We start from the raw sequence: 6,051 nt of genomic DNA, 5'->3' as shown, positions 1-6,051 counted from the left end.
CGATTTCTATTAACACAAAAAAGAAACTGAATATAAAACTTGGAAAAAAAATAAAACCGAACACTGTTAATGTACCATCGTCAGTGAAAATACTGCAAGGACTGTAACTATATCAACTGTGAATGTGACGGGATATTGTCATCACACCACTGCACATGCATTTTATTCCCAGCCTACTTCTCACAGTGACAACTGCAGAGTTCAGTGCACTTCCAACGTGCCTTTCTGCATGCGCACCTAGCGACACATCCACTTTGAATCTTGCAGCTACATTTGACTAGTTCCCTGCAGGCCTTGGAGACCACAGGTAAAAGGTTCCACACAGGAACCCATGAATTGCTGTCCTCATCGAGAGTCCAGCCCCAACCTTCTGGAGTAGGTGCGTGTTGTTCAATCTGCTCACTGGTGCACCATATTCCTGCCTGATATGCAACTCGCTTTGTGTGCTGCAATAGTGAATCCTGTGTTGGGGGGAGTCTCTCCATTGCCTTCCCCTTCTGGCAAAACAGCTCCTTTCTAGCTTCATCCATATGTTGCAGGTCACTGGTCTTATCATACAGGATAACAGTGAAGCGTTCCAGCAGCTGGACATGTTGAGCACCAACCTCTACTTCTGTGTAAGGATGAAGTGCCATGTAGGTAAAGACACATGTCACATCGTGATAGCAGTTTCAAGCCTCCCATGCTGATGACCTCTTGCCCCTTACAAAGAATGCAGATGTAGTATCACATCCCGTGAAACTGTGAAAGATAGGGCGGGCCAGGGATTTCTCCCTACCCAGGTCTTCGTAGATATCATTGATGTTGTAGCGGCTACCGCTGGGTTTTCACAATCGCCTTGCACCTATCAAGGACGCGGAGCGATCACCATGCCGGGCTCGTCCAGGACGCCCGGGCAGGCTCGCCCTCAACTTGCCAGGCCGCAGCCAGGACGCTGGGCCACGCCCCCTCTCGCCTTTCCTGGGCAAACGCTCCGGGATAATATGTATATATATTGCTGCCCGATAAACGGGCTTTTCAGAGTGCCTGAGTGTTTGGTTTGATTAAAGCAACTCGGATGAATTCCAGCTTTTTGTCGCGTCCATTCTTCCGATCGACGTGGGAGCCCCAGCTCCTTCATTGGTGACCTACCGACATGGACACGGCAGTCGCCCTTAAACTGCCTACCTTCTGGGAGGCTCACGCGGCGGTTTGGTTCGCACAGGCAGATTCCCTGTTCGCCCTGCGAGGCATCACGGCCGACGACACCCGCTTCCACCATGTGGTAGCAGCGCTCGGTTCGGCCACCGCAGCCCGCGCCCTGAGCCTCCTCGAGAGCCCGCCAGCCGCTGACAAATACGGCGCGATTAAGAAGCTTCTCCTCGACGCTTTTGCCCTCCCATCAGCGGAACGCGCACGGCGCCTGCTCGACCTGCCCGAGCTCGGCGACACGCGCCCTTCCGAGCGAATGGACTACATGCTTTCACTGCTCGGCGAGCACTCTCCGGCATTCCTGTTCCGGGAGCTGTTCCTCCGTCAGCTGCCTAACCCGGTACGCCTCGCCCTGGCAAGCACGACGATCACAGATCCCCGGGCCCTTGCCAGAGAAGCCGACAAGATCTCCGCCGCAGGACAGCGCATCGCAGCGGCGACATGGGACCCACCGCCGTCCGACGCAACACCCATGGCGCCCGAGCACCCGGCACGGTCGACGACCGAACTGCCGACGCAATTGGCAGCCGCTACACCGAGCCGACCACCTCCAGCACGACGACCGGGGCCTCCACCTGACCAAGCGTGGTGTTACTATCATGCCAGGTTCGGACAGAAGGCCCGGACATGCCGACCCCCGTGCACCTTCGGCAGGCCGGGAAACGGCCGGGCCGGCGTTCATTACCAGCCATGAGCGCCAGCCACTCCGGCAACTTGCTGTTTATTCGGGACAAAGCGTCTGGACGGCGTTTCCTGTGCGACACCGGCGCCCAACTGAGCGTCATACCTGCCTCCGAGCAGGACAGGCTGGACGCAGTTTGCGGCCCCTCTTTGGTTGCGGCCAACGGATCGACCATCCGCACCTTCGGCCCGCGCAACGTCACCCTCTGCTTCGGCGGCCAACGCTTTGCTTGGACGTTTGTAACCGCAAACGTGCCCATGGCTCTGCTAGGCGCCGACTTCCTCTGCGCACACGGACTGCTGGTGGACGTCCAACGGCGTCGTTTAATCAACGCCGAAACCTTCAGCTCCCTGGTATGCACATTGAGCAGCTCCGCGCCGACCGAGCTGGCATGCGCCGTCCCGGCGGTGAACGAGTTTGCTCACCTGCTCACGGAGTTCCCGGCCCTCACGCGGCCGACGTTTTCGGCCGTCGCAGTACGGCATGGGATCGAGCACCACATACCAACCACGGGCCCGCCGGTCTACGCCAGGGCCCGCCACCTCGACCCAGCCAAGCTCGCCGTGGCGAAGGCCGAATTCGACGCATTGGAGCACCTCGGCATCGTGCGGCGCTCCGATAGCGCGTGGGCCTCGCCACTGCACATCGTGCCAAAGCCGGGGGGTGGATGGCGCCCGTGTGGCGACTACCGCCATCTCAATGACGCTACCACCCCCGACAGGTACCCGATCCTGCATATTCAAGACTTCTCCGCCCATCTGGCGGGACGGGTCATTTTTTCGAAAATTGATCTCATACGGGGATATCACCAGGTACCTGTCAGTGCGGCCGACGTCCCTAAAATGGCAGTCATCACGCCGTTCGGCTTATTCGAATTCTTGCGGATGCCGTTTGGTCTCAAGAACGCGGCTCAGGCGTTCCAGCGCTTGATGGACGGCGTGCTGCGTGACCTGCCGTTCCTTTTCGTTTACCTGGACGACATCCTCGTCGCCAGCACGTCCCGGGCCGAGCACCTCCTCCACCTCCGAACACTGTTCGGGCGCCTCAGCGAGCACGGCTTCATCGTCAACCCGGCCAAATGCCACTTCGGCACGACGGCCGTTGATTTTTTTGGCCACCACATCACCAAGAACGGGGCCGTGCCGCTGCCAACCAAGGTCGAGGCCATCACCACGTTCCCGCGTCCCCGCACCATAAAGGCCCTGCAGGAATTCCTGGGAATGGTGAATTTTTATCACCGCTTCATGCCCCGCGCTGCTCAACTCATGCGGCCCCTCTACGAAGCCCTCCGGGGCAAGCCGGCCAAGCACGACATCGCCTGGTCCGCAGCAATGGATGCGGCCTTCCAAAGCTCAAAGCGGGCCCTCGCCGACGCAACACTGCTCGCTCACCCGGTGCTCAACGCTCCCATCGCCCTCACCACGGATGCCTCCGACTACGCGGTGGGCGCCGTACATGAGCAATGGGTGAACGGGGTTTGGCAGCCACTCGCTTTTTTCAGCCGGCAGCTCCGGCCGAACGAGCTCAAATACAGCACGTTTGACTGGGAGCTCCTCGGTCTACACCTGGCCGTCCGCCATTTCCGCCACCTCCTGGAGGGCCGACCTTTCACGGCATTCGTCGACCACAAGCCGTTGGTTTACGCCATGGCCAAGGTCACGGAGCCGTGGTCGGCCCGCCAACAGCGCCGCCTCTCCGCCGTGTCGGAGTTTACCACGGACATCCGGCACGTCGCCGGCAAAAACAACGCGGTGGCCGACTGTCTTTCCCGGGCCAGCGCGAACGCGGTCCACCTGGGCGTGGACTTTGCGCTTATGGCGGCGGACCAAACCACCGACACCACGGTGCAAGCCCTCCGGGCGGCGGACACGGGCCTCCGCCTGGCCGACATCCCCTTCGCGGACACTGTCCTGCTCTGCAACGTCTCCCAAGGCCAGCCTCGCCCCATCGTGCCCGTCACCTGGCAACGCCGCATCTTCGCCTCCCTCCACGGCCTTTCCCACCCGGGCCGGAAAGCTTCCCAGAAGCTGGTGTCGGCGCGATTCGTCTGGCACGGCCTTCGTCGGGACGTCCGCGATTGGACCAGCACCTGCACGGCCTGCCAACGGGCCAAGGTCCAGCGACCCACCCAGGCCCCGCTGGCACCTTTCACCGTGCCCGAACGACGTTTCGACCACGTCAACGTGGATCTGGTGGGCCCCCTCCCCCCGTCACGGGGGTTCACACACCTGCTCACCATGGTGGACAGGACCACCATGTGGCCGGAGGCCGTTCCCCTCGTCTCCACCACCACCGCCGACGTGGCGCAGGCTTTCATCGCCACCTGGGTCGCCCGCTTCGGCGCACCGGCGGACATCTCGTCAGACCGCGGACCACAGTTCACCTCCGAGCTGTGGGGCGCGGTCGCCCGCAACCTGGGGGTCAAGCTCCACCGTACTACGGCCTACCACCCCCAAGCAAACGGGTTGTGCGAGCGATTCCACCGCTCCATGAAGGCCGCGGTCATGGCCGGCCTTCAAGACGGCAGTTGGGCCGACCGGCTGCCGTGGGTCCTTTTGGGCCTCCGCACGGCCCCCAAGGAGGACCTCCAGGCATCCACCGCCGAGCTTGTCTATGGCCAGGCGCTACGCGTCCCGGGCGAATTCGTGCCCGACGCTACCAGTCCCTGGTCCGCAGCTCACCAGCGCTCGGACCTCCAGGAGGCCGCCCGATGGTTTGCCCCCGTGCCAACATCCCACCACGGTGACCCCCAGTCCTACGTCCCCCCAGCACTTCGCACAGCGGAGTATGTTTTTGTGCGTCACGCCGCACATCGGGGGCCACTCCGGCCGCCGTACGACGGGCCCTTCCGGGTGCTGCGATGGGACGACAAGTCGTTCGTCATCGACATCGGCGGCAGGTCGGACCGGATTGCGGTGGACCGCCTCAAGCCGGCGCACGTGGACGTCGACCACCCACCACGGGTGGCCCTTCCGCCGCGGCGAGGCCGCCCCCCGTCCACGGTGCCCCCCACTCGACCGCCCACCACCACACCGGACCCCCTCCCACGACCCGCCAGGGGTCGCTTCGGCCGGGTCATCAGGACCCCCCTCAAATTGACCCTGCCGGTGCAAGTCGATTCTGGGGGGACGTGTGTAGCGGCTACCGCTGGGTTTTCACAATCGCCTTGCACCTATCAAGGACGCGGAGCGATCACCATGCCGGGCTCGTCCAGGACGCCCGGGCAGGCCCGCGCTCAACTTGCCAGGCCTGGGTCGGGACGCTGGGCCACGCCCCCTCTCGCCTTTCCTGGGCAAACGCTCCGGGATAATATGTATATATATTGCTGCCCGATAAACGGGCTTTTCAGAGTGCCTGAGTGTTTGGTTTGATTAAAGCAACTCGGATGAATTCCAGCTTTTTGTCGCGTCCATTCTTCCGATCGACGTGGGAGCCCCAGCTCCTTCAATGTGATGATATGTAAAGTTCTTGCCCGTACCAAAGGCAACCCAAATTATCACATCTTGGCACAGGGTGATCAAGTGATGGAACTTGCCAATGAGAATCACCACTATATCCATGTCAATAGTGCGCACCAGACAGTTTGTACAGCCATTCTGAAGAGCGTCCTGTAAGTGGATCAGCAGCCTGGTGTCCGCTTCCTCATGATCACATGGTGCCATGGATCGATCGGTTCCTCGAAGAATAGCTGTGACACCAGATATGATGATGATTTCCTTCTCTTTGGGGTAATCCACAGTGGCAATCTTGTTGGATAGGAATGCAAACAGTTCCTGTTTGTTGGCTGGGTCACATAAGAAGCCAGGCCAGTTTCCTGGGAGCTTGTTCTTGCACGCAACCTTTCTCCGAACACCCTTTCCTCGATTTTCTCTTGTGGATTATTTGATGCTGCTGGGGATGTATGTGTCCCATATTATATCAAATCTTTTGAAGTTTTCTTGTTGTTTTTTGATGTATGGAACAAAAACCCGATCAGCATACTCATCAAATGTAACAATGTTGGTAGTAGGGAGCAAGTGCACCACAGCTCTGAAAGAATTAACGTTATTCAGGAAGGAGCTGAGTGGTTCTGACTTGTCCCCGCTTCTTTGTGCATTGAGTGGGCATTTCAGAAGCTCTGTAGCCTTTTATTGACAGATCAAGCACATGTTCCAATCCAACATGCTAGTCAACCTGAA

Source organism: Myxine glutinosa, chromosome 3 (assembly GCF_964187855.1).
Source record: "Myxine glutinosa chromosome 3, kmMyxGlut1.1, whole genome shotgun sequence".
NCBI classification, from domain to species: Eukaryota; Metazoa; Chordata; class Myxini; order Myxiniformes; family Myxinidae; genus Myxine; species Myxine glutinosa.
The sequence above is the reverse complement of the archived record's forward strand: the minus strand, read 5'-3'. Positions refer to the sequence as shown.